At 35.9% G+C, this 15,067-nt stretch overlaps 1 protein-coding gene across 2 annotated transcripts in view; it reads right to left on the bottom strand.

Annotated features, from left to right (window-relative positions):
- Positions 1-15,067, bottom strand: part of LOC141395364 (ATP-binding cassette sub-family G member 4) — a 131,751-nt gene that overhangs the window by 80,995 nt on the left and 35,689 nt on the right. The window lies entirely within an intron of this gene.

The raw sequence follows: 15,067 nt of genomic DNA, 5'->3' as shown, positions 1-15,067 counted from the left end.
AATTTCAATACTCTGTTGCAATAGCTTAAAGCGCAACCTCGGTTATATTAATTAAGAAATAAAAAGTATGTTTAATTTGCAATTGATTATAATTTATATAAAAAAATAAATATTCTACTATATTTCTATTGCAATGTACTGTCTAAAAAGCCATTAAGTTATTAAGTATTCACGCACGTTCCTGAACTGACGCCTATAGCTACCGAAACAATGCTGGCGTATAATTAAACCATTTCTCTTGAAAAATTAATTTCGGCACAGTCAAAACTAATTTGATGATTTCATTCTTATCATCAGTTCATTTAGAATAAAATTGTAAATTTAGAATATTTTTTTTTTGTGTACTATGAAACCAGACATCAACATAATTATTTATGTCTGGTCACAGAATTTCCCAGAGTACGAAAGAATCGTAGCGATTCAAGTTTGCAATGTTGATATTTATTAGCGTATTCCATTAGGAACATATATGCCCTCACCGGAGATAACAATCTTGAAGCGATGTGAGGGCTTAAGTGCGCATCTTTACTCTTTGTCTAGCCAACGTACTTCTAATGCATGTTCAGCTTCCAAGTACATTTTCCTGACTTATAGGAAGCTGTGTACGACCAAAGGTTATTCCAGGTCTCTGATCTTCCACCCCAAGGAAGATCGCCTAACACCGGGGTGTTAAGCGACCTTGTGCCCATCGGTGTTCCAAGGTTTGCAGTTAGGGTACCAACTGTATTTGAACGGAGCCTCCTCGCATGATAACTGTGAGCCTCAGCGAGTAGTACAGCCCTATTCATGGTAGTGGAGGGCTACGCCATGATTGTCCTCAGCTCCCCCATAAATTCTTTTTCTATGGATGAAAACTTTAAAAACCCCCCCCTTCCGATCTACCCTCGTTATCGACCACTGCAACGAAAATGGACAATGATGCATCTTGTGCTAGTACGACCCAATCCTTGGGCGGGGACGACACGATGTCAGTGACGCCATACACCAGCAGAGCAGGGAGTTGCTCCATCTCCTGAGGGATAGTGAGACCCTCCGACTGAGTCAGGAGAGCCCCCATCCATGAGACTGGGAGAGCTGGGAGGACGATGAGATGGACATTACAATTATTCCATCTCAGTCGTAAAAAGAAGTTCCTTCATGTGCCCTGGAGAGCTCCACTTACGGTCGAGGATCCAGGGGTTGAAGCGTCGGCCGGATTCGACAATTCTTTCTTGTGCAGACAAGATGCCGTGGACAAAAAGCCAAGACAAAAAGGGTCAGGCTACGGAAGGACAGGTATAAATACCGCAGACCCATTTTTTACTGCACAAAATTTATTGCCAGGAGCCCAGCTGAGGTAACTCAGGCGGAGTTCAGGGAAATATCCTCACATTGAGAAGCTCTTCCTTCCAATTGACCGGATTCCGACCCCTGTAAAGGATGCAGTTTCCAGCTCAACGGCTGTGACAAAAGCATCCCTTTACAGGGAAATCAACAAAACCGATGTTGTCGAGTTGCTCGATTCTTTGGCGGACATCTTTGATGACTGCGGTTTCGGATTCGACAATTCTTTCTTGTGCAGACAAGATGCCGTGGACAAAAAGCCAAGACAAAACGGGTCATGCTACGGAAGGACAGGTATAAATACCGCAGAGCCATTTTTTACTGCACAAAATTTATTGCCAGGAGCCCAGCTGAGGTTACTCAGGCGGAGTTCAGGGAAATATCCTCACATTGAGAAGCTCTTCCTTCCAATTGACCGGATTCCGACCCCTGTAAAGGATGCAGTTTCCAGCTCAACGGCTCTGACAAAAGCATCCCTTTACAGGGAAATCAACAAAACCGATGTTGTCGAGTTGCTCGATTCTTTGGCGGACATCTTTGATGACTGCGGTAGGACCAGGAAGCTCGACATCATCGGCCCCTAACACGTCGAAAATCTCGGGAATCACTGGTGTGAATCCTCCCGTTTCGAAGCTGGCGCAGGGAAGGACGCAGCCGCTAAAGGTACCTCCTATCTCGACTGTAGGGGAAAAGTAGGGTGGAGAGCGATCAGCTGCCATGTAGCTGGTTCGAGTGATGGCCCATCGACCTCCAAGCAGAGCTGATATTCGAGGACATCTGCGCAGGAATGCGTTAAGAGGGTTAGGTACTCTGAAGATCCGCATCCTGTTGCTAAGAGGGTGGTGGAACACCGTTTTTTACTGCACAAAACTTATTGGCAGGAGCCCAACTGAGGTAACTCAGGAGGAGTTCAGGGAAATATCTTCACATTGAGAAGCTCTACTTTCCAATTGACCGAATTCCGACCCCTGTAAAGGATGCAGTTTCCAGCTCAACGGCTGTGACAAAAGCATCCTTTACAGGGAAATCAACAAAACCTATGTTGTCGAGTTGCTCGAGTCCTTTGCGGACATCTTTGATGACTGCGGTAGGACCAGGAAGCTCGACCTCATCGGCCCCTTACACGTCGAAACGCTCCGGAATCATTGTCCCGTTACGAAGCTGGCGCAGGGAAGGACGCAGCCGCAAACGAAGCAGCCGCTAAAGGTACCGCCTATCTCGACTGCAGGGGAAAAGAAGGGTGGAGAGGGATCAGGGGCGACGATTGTGCAAAGAACTGGTCAACAGACCATTGCAAAATCGTCTGTAACTGATGGATCTCACTCTTCTGGTGGCATGAAGGATGGAGTGAGGAACAGGGCTGGTATTGCGAAAAGCCATGTGGCCGGTTCGAAAGATGGCCCATCGACCTCAAAGCAGAGAGGATATTCGAGGACATCTGCGCAGAAATGCGTTAAGAGGGTTAGGTCCTCCTCTTAAGAGGGTTAGGATCCGCACCCTGTTGCTAAGAGGGTGGTGCAACATCGGTCGAACAACCACATAGAGTCTTTCGCAATGGTGGTCGTTCAAAAGAAGGTAGAGAGTGCTGAATCGGGGAAGGCCAACCAAGCCGACCAAGGTTTGAAACCCCCTCAGCCTTCTGTAGAACGGACACCGATGTCGGCGGGTTCCGGCGAGATGATCGCACCGGATGATCACCGAGTGGCGATCATCGACAGAGCTGATCTGGATGGGAGGATCAGCGATAAACACTGGCTAACGGTGCAACGTCTTCTTAGGAAGACCATCACTTCGGACGAGGTAGACGCCAGGAAGGAGTTGAAGGACTTCCTCATCCAGACGATGGATGGCGCTGGTGAACTCTAGGAAGGCTGCAGACTGGCCGTGGTTCCTGTGGATGAGATGCCTCGAAGGATCGTAGCCACAACATGGGTGCCTCCTCCAGACTCAGACGTAGAGGAGGTGATGAAGATGATCAAAAAACAAAACAGAGGTCTCTTCATCGACAGTTGGAGGTTGCTTAACTTCTTTAGGGAAGGAGAAGGTATAGTGATGAGATTCGAATCATGACTGATAATTTCTATCCAAGGCACATTTAATGTAATCACTCTGGTTCAACAAAAAAAAAATCCATTGCAAACGTTTCGTTTATTTTCGTACACTGTTATTTGTACTCTCATGTATGTATATGTTATTTATATTTATTATATAGGTATTAGCAGTTCAAGGCCACGTTCAGAATATTTTTTCTGATCTTAAGAGTTAAATTAAAAAGTAAATAAATAATTTATTGAGTAAATGTCAATGGCTTATTTATTATGCCACACAATAATATCACCATCAAAATTTAATATCCATACATGGGAATAGAAATTTCCACAAGAAAATTTGCTATCCATTTGCAAATATTTATGGGTAAGTAATCTAAATTGTAACTTGTTATCACTGTCAAAAATTTTTTAAGAGGCTCTTGAATATTTTTCTGGTGATGATGTAGGCTCCAAGATCAATCAATTTTATTACGAAGGCCTATTATTAAAAATATGTATTAGTGATAAAGTGTCACGTGACATCGGGAAAAATTATATGTAAGTAAATGTAAAAAAAAAGTATGAAATATTTTCTTATCAGCTTTACAAGCCTTATCAGTTTGGCAAAATTTTCCGGACGGAAATATTTGATTTTTTTAATGCAGCAGGCAATATCGACGCTAATATTGTACTTTAAACCTGCATGCCATTTTGACAACTCAGCTACATTTTTGGACATTTCTGAAATCTCACGTTCCCGTAATATTACTTGTTATATAAGAGCAAAATTAATGTTTTTTTTATTTAATTATAAAGAAGATTTGTAAAACAGTTTTTTTTAATTTGCAATTTTTTTATTTATATAATTTATTCTGAAATTTATTTTTTTAATTTATTCTGAAATAAAGAAATGATGATATTTCTTTTCAAGAAATATAAAATATATTAAAACCCAAGTACAGGTTTCTTTAATTAAAAAAAAATATTAAGGGCCTGTTCATGTATGTCGATAAGAAAATGAATGCGCAAGAAAAACTACCAAATTTGAGTGTGTTTTTCAAATTTGTTTTTTGTTTTGAAGCAAAAGCAAAGGCAATAATATTTCAAAAACTAAAGTTTGGGTGTGTTTCATGCGCACACATTATCGTTTCGAAATACATAAACTGGGTGTAAATAGAATTTATTACCGATTTTTTGGCTGAGTACTTATTTCTTGTCACGTATTGAAAACTGGAGGGAATCTTGGACTGTGGATTAAATTGTTTATTCTTTCGTCGTTTTGTTGCCTTTTGAGATTATTTACTCCTGTAGTGGGATTCTGTAACTCATGTTTGCTGTTATCGAAAATTGTCGGTAAAATTAAAATGCTTATAATTTCGATAATTAACGAAATTTTTCGGTAAGTTAACGATGAATAAAAAGTAGTCGGTAGGCTCTACCGATACAAACAGCGATGCCAATTTTTCTTTATGTTTTTAGTCATAATTTTGCGATTTAATTTTACCGATTTTTGTCGGTAACAGCAAAAATGTGTTACAGAATCCCACTACTGGTCTCAAAACCATTATTGTAAGTTACTTTGTTATTGGTTGAATTTTCCACACACTTATCAAAAAGTTAGCCCAACTCTATGCCCATGTCTTTACAACTCTCTCCGAAATGTATTGTTACGAAAGTAACTGATGGATTTAAGTTAATTTAGATGAATTTCCGTTAATATGAACATTTATTTATTCGATTTAGTTTTACAACAACAACTACTGTATAGTCATGAAATTGTCACTTACCCCCTGTTTTTGTAACTATTTTTTGTTCGTTCGTCTATATTCGTAATAATTTAGGCATCCATAGCTCAGCCCCCAGATGACATACGGACCTAATTTTTCGCAGACGCGTTCCATATATAGTTAAGAAATCCTCTTTTAAAAATCAGAGCTCTACATTTGCGCTGAGGCGAGTAAATCGATCTACAAAATTTGACAGTTCGTGTGAGAAGAATAAAAACTTTTACAAAAACAGGGGGTTAGTCTCAAGTTATTTTAGTCCTCTGGCTATTTTACAATTGTTTTTGTTGACGTCGTCTTGTTCTTTCAATTCTCTCGTATTTGTCACCATTCCGTCCGCATATGTATGTGTTATTAAGTGTGTCTGGTTACCCCAAAATTTTTACCAATTGTTGCTGGAAGTCGTCTGTTAACGCAAAAAGTCAGCAAAAGAGAGCAATTCGAGAGAGACATTTTAACAGTTCTTCCACTGACAGTGTGCAAATTCTTGCTGGACAAATTTCTTCTAGCAAGCACTAGCAACTCTTCTTCTTCTTAAAAACAATCAAACATCATTTGTGAAATTTAAAAACAATTTTATTGTGGAAATAGCAAGCCCAATTGTATTGCTTTTTTGCAGAACAAAGTTGAAATGTGGGAAAAATCCTTTTTGGGTCATTTTTATACCCTCAGCCTTTAGGCTATGAAGGGTATATACACTTTCATACGGGCAAACTGTGCCTCATCCAAATAATGGTTTTAGACCCCAAGTATGTTTGGACGAAATGTGTTACAGACAATTTGGAGTCGATTGAGCAATGTCCGTCCGTCTGTCTGTCTGGCTGGCTGGAGCGCACGATAACTCTCGAAGGGATGAACCGATTCGCTTCAAATTTTGGCTTTCGTAATATTTTGCCCAAACTTAGTTTAAGTTCGAAGATGGGCTATATCGGTCCACTGCTTCCGGTACCTCCCCCACAAAAGTTCGAAAATGTTCGGAAAACTTGTAGGTAAGATAACTCTTAAAGGAAGTAACCGATTTGGTCCATAATATGCAACTCGTGAAATGTCTACCAGATTTAGATGAAGTTCCAATACGGACTCAATCGGTCCACTCCTTCGGGTACCTCCCACACAAAATTTCGGATAAGTTCAGTTTAGGACCTGCTCTCGAATCGGTTTGATTTTTGTTTTAGCAACTTGTATTCACTGCCCCCCATACGACGGTACAAGTTTCTTTAGGGGCAAGTCCATACTTCCTGAGAAAATAGCCTGAAAGTTGCACAATACCCCTATGACTCCGAGTGAGGTGGTTGGAGCGCAAGATAACTCTCGAACGAATCTGTCCATTCGGTCCAAACTTTGGTTCTCCTAATATTTTGTCAAAATTTAGTTTAACTTTTAAAATAGGCCATTACGGTCCTCCCTAAGGGTACCTCGCCCACAAGAGTTCAACATTTCTGTCTTACTGCAGTTAATTCCTAATCCACATTTTTGTCGGCAATTTCAAATGTCCAAAAAGGGCCACAAAATTCAGAAGAGACTTTAAATACATTCGATCTGTCCGTAGATGAAAGTTTCATTTCACATTGGCTGAGGGTATATATCTGTCGGCAAAGTTGACTGACACTTTTTTTACTTGTTTTTTAAACATCAGACCACAAAAAGTGGATTTTTAAAGAATAGTTTTTGAGACACCATTAGACCACAAATCGAGGATTTTTTAAGAAATATATTTTCAACCACCAACAGGCCACAAAACGTGGATTTTTTTAAAGAATAGTTTTTGAGGGATCAACAGCCCTACAAACGTGGATTTTTAAAGAATAGTTTTTGAGGGATCAACAGCTCTACAAACGTGGATTTTTTAAAGAATAGTTTTTGGGGGATCAACCGCTCTACAAACGTGGATTTTTTTAAAGATAACTTTTTGAGGCACCACCATAAGACCACAAAACTTGGATTTTTTAAAGAATATTTTTTTAACCACCATCAGACCACAAAACGTGGATTTTTTTAAAATATTTTTTCAACCACCATCAGACCACAAAACGTGGATTTTTTAAAGAATATTTTTGAAGGCACCATCAGACCACAAATGTGGATTTTCTAAAGAATATTTTTTGAGGCATCATCAGACCACAAAATGTGGATTTTTTAAAGATAATTTTTTGAGGCACAATCAGACCACAAAACGTGGATTTTTTAAAGATAATTTTTTGAGGCACAATCAGACCACAAAACGTGGATTTTTAAAGAATATTTTTTGAGGCACAATCAGACCACAAAACGTGGATTTTTTAAAGAATATTTTTTGAGGCACCATAAGACCACAAAACGTGGATTTTCTAAAGAATATTTTTTGAGGCACCATAAGACCACAAAACGTGGATTTTTTAAAGAATATTTTTTGAGGCACCATCAGACCACAAAACGTGGATTTTTAAAGAATATTTTTTGAGGCACCATCAGACCACAAACCGTGGATTTTTAAAGAATATTTTTTGAGGCACCATCAGACCACAAAACGTGGATTTTTAAAGAATATTTTTTGAGGCACCATCAGACCACAAAACGTGGATTTTTAAAGAATATTTTTTGAGGCACCATCAGACCACAAAACGTGGATTTTTAAAGAATATTTTTTGAGGCACCATAAGACCACAAAACGTGGATTTTTTAAAGAATATTTTTTGAGGCACCATAAGACCACAAAACGTCGATTTTCTAAAGAATATTTTTTGAGGCACCATAAGACCACAAAACGTGGATTTTTTAAAGAATATTTTTTGAGGCACCATAAGACCACAAAACGTCGATTTTCTAAAGAATATTTTTTGAGGCACCATAAGACCACAAAACGTCGATTTTCTAAAGAATATTTTTTGAGGCACCATAAGACCACAAAACGTGGATTTTTTAAAGAATATTTTTTGAGGCACCATCGGACCACAAAACGTGGATTTTTAAAGAATATTTTTTGAGGCACCATCAGACCACAAAACGTGGATTTTTTTAAAGATAATTTTTTGAGGCACAATAAGACCACAAAACGTGGATTTTTAAAGATAATTTTTTGAGGCACAATAAGACCACAAAACGTGGATTTTTTAAAGAATATTTTTTGAGCCACCATCAGACCACAAAACGTGAATTTTTTAAAGAATATTTTTGAGGCACCCTTAGACCAGTAGACGTGGATTTTTTAAAGAATATTTTTGAGACACCCTTAGACCAGCAGACGTGGATTTTTTAAAAAATATTTTTGAGGCGCCCTTAGACCAGCAGACGTGGATTTTTTAAAAAATATTTTTGAGGCACCCTTAGACCAGCAGACGTGGATTTTTTAAAGAATATTTTTTAAGGCACCCTTAGACCAGTAGACGTGGATTTTTTAAAGAATATTTTTGAGGCACCCTTAGACCAGTAGACGTGGATTTTTTAAAGAATATTTTTGAGACACCCTTAGACCAGCAGACGTGGATTTTTAAAGAATATTTTTGAGGCGCCCTTAGACCAGCAGACGTGGATTTTTTAAAGAATATTTTTGAGGCACCCTTAGACCAGCAGACGTGGATTTTTTAAAGAATATTTTTGAGGCACCCTTAGACCAGCAGACGTGGATTTTTTAAAGAATATTTTTGAGGCACCCTTAGACCAGCAGACGTGGATTTTTTAAAGAATATTTTTGAGGCACCCTTAGACCAGCAGACGTGTATTTTTTAAAGAATATTTTTGAGGCACCCTTAGACCAGCAGACGTGCATTTTTTAAAGAATATTTTTGAGGCACCCTATAGACCAGCAGACGTGGATTTTTGAAAGAATATTTTTGAGGCACCCTATAGACCAGCAGACGTGGATTTTTGAAAGAATATTTTTGAGGCACCCTATAGACCAGCAGACGTGGATTTTTGAAAGAATATTTTTGAGGCACACTTAGACCAGCAGACGTGGATTTTTTAAAGAATATTTTTGAGGCACCCTTAGACCAGCAGACGTGGATTTTTTAAAGAATATTTTTGAGGCACCCTTAGACCAGCAGACGTGGATTTTTTAAAGAATATTTTTGAGGCACCATCAGACCAGCAGACGTGGATTTTTTAAAGAATATTTTTGAGGCACCCTTAGACAAGCGGACGTGGATTTTTTAAAGAATATTTTTGAGGCACCCTTAGACCAGCAGACGTGGATTTTTTAAAGAATATTTTTGAGGCACCCTTAGACCAGCAGACGTGGATTTTTTAAAGAATATTTTTGAGGCACCCTTAGACCAGCAGACGTGGATTTTTTAAAGAATATTTTTGAGGCACCCTTAGACCAGCAGACGTGGATTTTTTAAAGAATATTTTTGAGGCACCCTTAGACCAGCAGACGTGGATTTTTTAAAGAATATTTTTGAGGCACCCTTAGACCAGCAGACGTGGATTTTTTAAAGAATATTTTTGAGGCACCCTTAGACCAGCAGACGTGGATTTTTTAAAGAATATTTTTGAGGCACCCTTAGAACAGCAGACGTGGATTTTTTAAAGAATATTTTTGAGGCACCCTTAGACCAGCAGACGTGGATTTTTTAAAGAATATTTTTGAGGCACCCTTAGACCAGCAGACGTGGATTTTTTAAAGAATATTTTTGAGGCACCCTTAGACCAGCAGACGTGGATTTTTTAAAGAATATTTTTGAGGCACCCTTAGACCAGCAGACGTGGATTTTTTAAAGAATATTTTTGAGGCACCCTTAGACCAGCAGACGTGGATTTTTTTAAAGAATATTTTTGAGGCACCCTTAGACCAGCAGACGTGGATTTTTTAAAGAATATTTTTGAGGCACCCTTAGACCAGCAGACGTGGATTTTTTAAAGAATATTTTTGAGGCACCCTTAGACCAGCAGACGCGGATTTTTTAAAGAATATTTTTGAGGCACCCTTAGACCAGCAGACGTGGATTTTTTAAAGAATATTTTTGAGGCACCCTTAGACCAGCAGACGTGGATTTTTTAAAGAATATTTTTGAGGCACCCTTAGACCAGCAGACGTGGATTTTTTAAAGAATATTTTTGAGGCACCCTTAGACCAGCAGACGTGGATTTTTTAAAGAATATTTTTGAGGCACCCTTAGACCAGCAGACGTGGATTTTTATAATTTATAATTGCTATAATTATTAATAATTATAATTATATAATTATATTAGAATTATTTATAATTATTTATAATTATTATTATAATTAAAATTAATATTATTATAATACTATAATTATAATTGCTACATTATTATCATAATTAATATTTTAATTATAAAATTATAATAGATAAATAATTATAATAATAAACATAAAATAAAATTATAATACAAAAAAGAATAATTGTACTAACTATTATAATTAAAATATTAATTATGATAATAATAATTATAACAATTATAATTATGTTTTCTGCACCATATTATTATATTTATAATTACAATAATTATAACAACTATTATTACTATTACAATATATATATATATATATATATATATATATATATATATATATATATAATATATAATTTTTATTTTTATTTTATTATTGTTATTATAATTGTAATAATAATTATTATTATTGTAGTTATGTTTGAAATTATAATATTATTATTTGTGTGATTTTCTCATAATTATATTAAAATTATAATTACAAAAATTAAAATAATAATTATTTTAAACAAACAATTATAATTTTAGTTTGAATTATATATTAATTATAACCATTTTACGTCACTCATTTTTACGCATTATGTTCTTGATTTATTCTTTTGTTTTTACTTTCGAAATCAATCCATTCCAATTGTGATTGCTTTCGGATTAACATGTTTGTTTCTACATATGTACATACGTATAGTATGTATGTAAACAACATTCATTTAAATGTAAATTTATGATTAGCAGATAATAGGAAATCACATATTAAATGTATATTTAATTTCTTGTTTCAGGTTTGTTCTTTTTTTAATTCATTCATTATTCTTTAACGAAGAAAATGCTTATTTATTATTATGATAAATACGCAACAGAATATTCATATAGTATTGACGCGAAGAACAATCAAAGTGCACTGTCACTTCTTGGTCATAGACAAGTCGTTGTTGTTATAGAATAATTAATTAAGATTTTAAATTAATTTCTTAGCTCTCACAAAATGTCTATAGATATGAGATAATAAAAATAATAATTATACGAAAATAATTACTTATATACTTCTTTTATTTTGAGAAATTTAAAAGGAAATCTGAACTTTGCATTGCGCTGTGAATGAATCATTGTAACAGATTTGTGAATTGTGAAAGTTTTCAGCTAATTAACCTTGCTGCTGCTCTTTTGTTTATTTCTTTTGTCAATGGACTTTGTATTTATATTTTGACAATAAACCACGCGTCGTCATCGCCTAAGGGTAGATGTAATTATATTTAACGTATGAAATGACAGTCCACAATACCTGGATTTTTAAAGAATATTTTTTCGTGGACCCAAAGACCACAAAACGTGAATTTTTTAAAGAATATTTTTGAGGGATCAACAGCCCTACAAACGTGGATTTTTTAAAGAATATTTTTGAGGCATCAACAGCCCTACAAACGTGGATTTTTTAAAGAATATTTTTGAGGCATCAACAGTCCTACAAACGTGGATATTTTAAAGAATATTTTTGAGGCATCAACAGCCCTACAAAACTTGGATTTTTTAAAGAATATTTTTTGAGGGATCAACAGCCCTACAAACGTGGATTTTTTAAAGAATATTTTTTGAGGGATCAACATCCCTACAAACGGTGATTTTTTAACGAATATTTTTGAGGGAGTATCTTTGATTCGATTTCAATATAACATTGATGACCTTTAAATGGGAGATCACATATATTTTTAAATTTAGCACAAATTGTTATAAAAAAGTTAATTTCAAATCTGCATTTCGGTGGTAAATTATAAAAAATTAGTTATTCAAATTTCTGTTTTAGAAATCTCGTTTAAAATTAAATAATTATAGAATCTCTTCACGTTAGACTGCCTTCTTGATTGAAATCTTGTTAAAGCCTTAAAGCAAAACTGCCTTAAATGCAATAAATAAAAAATATACAAAATTTTAAACAAATTTAAAGCACCATATCTAGTTTTCGGCTTCTTTAATTAAATTTATCCTTGGTAAATTTTAAGACAAATTTTATAAATGCGTCAATGCTATTAATGGCAAATTTAACTGCCCTGGCAAATGACGACCACTTAACATTACCTTATTGACCATGTTTTGCCAATTTAATTGGCAACCATGGAACCACTTAACTTTGTCTGCCTGTTTTGTGGCCAGGTTTTGTTGCATTGCATTGCTCTCTGCTGGTCTATGAACTTGCCGGTGACTGTGAATGAAGTAAAATGAATAAAACAACAACCATTGAAGGAAGGAAACCTAGATTTTCCAAAGCGCACACCATGCACTTTATTCTTACAAACGCCAGCCACCTCCATTACCCACCAACCAAACCAGTAACATTCAACTGGGACCGGTTTATTGGAGTTCAATTTTGGTGCTTAAATTCCTTGCTTATCATTTACGTTGATGTTTGTTGTTGTTGCCCCTTTTTGGCTAAATCAAATATATTTATATTTACCGTATTGTGTAGACACTTAGAACCGGTTCTAAATTTTATTTAACATAATTGATTGCGAAATTTATGTCAATCAACAGACATAAATTCGCAAAAAAAAGATATTTTATTTAAATGAAAATGGAAGGTTTTTATTAGAATTTGAAAATTAATAAAAGCAAAAATTATTCTTTAAAAAATCAATGTTTGTAGGGCTGCTCATGCCTCAAAAACTATTCTTTAAAAAAGCCACGATTGTAGGGACATTGATGCTTCAAAAACTATTCTTTAAAAAAATCCACGATTTATGGTCTGATGCTGCCTAAAAAAAAATTCTTTAAAAAATCCACGTCTGCTGGTCTAAGGGTGCCTCAAAAATATTCTTTAAAAAAATCCACGATTTATGGTCTGATGCTGCCTAAAAAAAATTCTTTAAAAAATCCACGTCTGCTGGTCTAAGGGTGCCTCAAAAATATTCTTTAATAATTCCACGTTTGCTGGTCTAAGGGTGCCTCAAAAATATTCTTTAAAAAATCCACATCTGCTGGTCCAAGGGTGCCTCAAAAATATTCTTTAAAAAATCCACGTCTGCTGGTCTAAGGGTGCCTCAAAAATATTCTTTAAAAAATCCACATCTGCTGGTCCAAGGGTGCCTCAAAAATATTCTTTAAAAAATCCACGTCTGCTGGTCTAAGGGTGCCTCAAAAATATTCTTTAAAAAATCCACATCTGCTGGTCCAAGGGTGCCTCAAAAATATTCTTTAAAAAATCCACATCTGCTGGTCTAAGGGTGCCTCAAAAATATTCTTTAAAAAATCCACATCTGCTGGTCTAAGGGTGCCTCAAAAATATTCTTTAAAAAATCCACGCCTGCCGGTCTAAGGGTGCCTCAAAAACTATTCTTTAAAAAATCCACGTCCGCTGGTCTTAGGGTGCCTCAAAAACTATTCTTTAAAAAATCCACGTTTTGTGGTCTGATGGTGCCTCAAAAACTATTCTTTAAAAAATCCACGTTTTGTGGTCTGATGGTGCCTCAAAAACTATTCTTTAAAAAATCCACGTTTTGTGGTCTGATGGTGCCTCAAAAACTATTCTTTAAAAAATCCACGTTTTGTGGTCTGATGGTGCCTCAAAAACTATTCTTTAAAAAATCCACGTTTTGTGGTCTGATGGTGCCTCAAAAACTATTCTTTAAAAAATCCACGTTTTGTGGTCTGATGGTGCCTCAAAAACTATTCTTTAAAAAATCTACGTTTTGTGGTCTGATGGTGCCTCAAAAACTATTCTTTAAAAAATCCACGTTTTGTGGTCTGATGGTGCCTCAAAAACTATTCTTAAAAAAATCCACGTTTTGTGGTCTGATGGTGCCTCAAAAACTATTCTTTAAAAAATCCACGTTTTGTGGTCTGATGGTGCCTCAAAAACTATTCTTTAAAAAATCCACGTTTTGTGGTCTGATGGTGCCTCAAAAACTATTCTTTAAAAAATCCACGTTTTGTGGTCTGATGGTGCCTCAAAAACTATTCTTTAAAAAATCCACGTTTTGTGGTCTGATGGTGCCTCAAAAACTATTCTTTAAAAAATCCACGTTTTGTGGTCTGATGGTGCCTCAAAAACTATTCTTTAAAAAATCCACGTTTTGTGGTCTGATGGTGCCTCAAAAACTATTCTTTAAAAAATCCACGTTTTGTGGTCTGATGGTGCCTCAAAAACTATTCTTTAAAAAATCCACGTTTTGTGGTCTGATGGTGCCTCAAAAACTATTCTTTAAAAAATCCACGTTTTGTGGTCTGATGGTGCCTCAAAAACTATTCTTTAAAAAATCCACGTTTTGTGGTCTGATGGTGCCTCAAAAACTATTCTTTAAAAAATCCACGTTTTGTGGTCTGATGGTGCCTCAAAAACTATTCTTTAAAAAATCCACGTTTTGTGGTCTGATGGTGCCTCAAAAACTATTCTTTAAAAAATCCACGTTTTGTGGTCTGATGGTGCCTCAAAAACTATTCTTTAAAAAATCCACGTTTTGTGGTCTGATGGTGCCTCAAAAACTATTCTTTAAAAAATCCACGTTTTGTGGTCTGATGGTGCCTCAAAAACTATTCTTTAAAAAATCCACGTTTTGTGGTCTGATGGTGCCTCAAAAACTATTCTTTAAAAAATCCACGTTTTGTGGTCTGATGGTGCCTCAAAAACTATTCTTTAAAAAATCCACGTTTTGTGGTCTGATGGTGCCTCAAAAACTATTCTTTAAAAAATCCACGTTTTGTGGTCTGATGGTGCCTCAAAAACTATTCTTTAAAAAATCCACGTTTTGTGGTCTGATGGTGCCTCAAAAACTA

Source organism: Musca autumnalis, unplaced genomic scaffold (assembly GCF_047663935.1).
Source record: "Musca autumnalis isolate F117 unplaced genomic scaffold, ASM4766393v1 scaffold_2, whole genome shotgun sequence".
In the NCBI taxonomy this organism is placed as follows: Eukaryota; Metazoa; Arthropoda; class Insecta; order Diptera; family Muscidae; genus Musca; species Musca autumnalis.
Note: the sequence above shows the minus strand (reverse complement) of the source record. Positions and strands in the feature narration are given on the sequence as shown.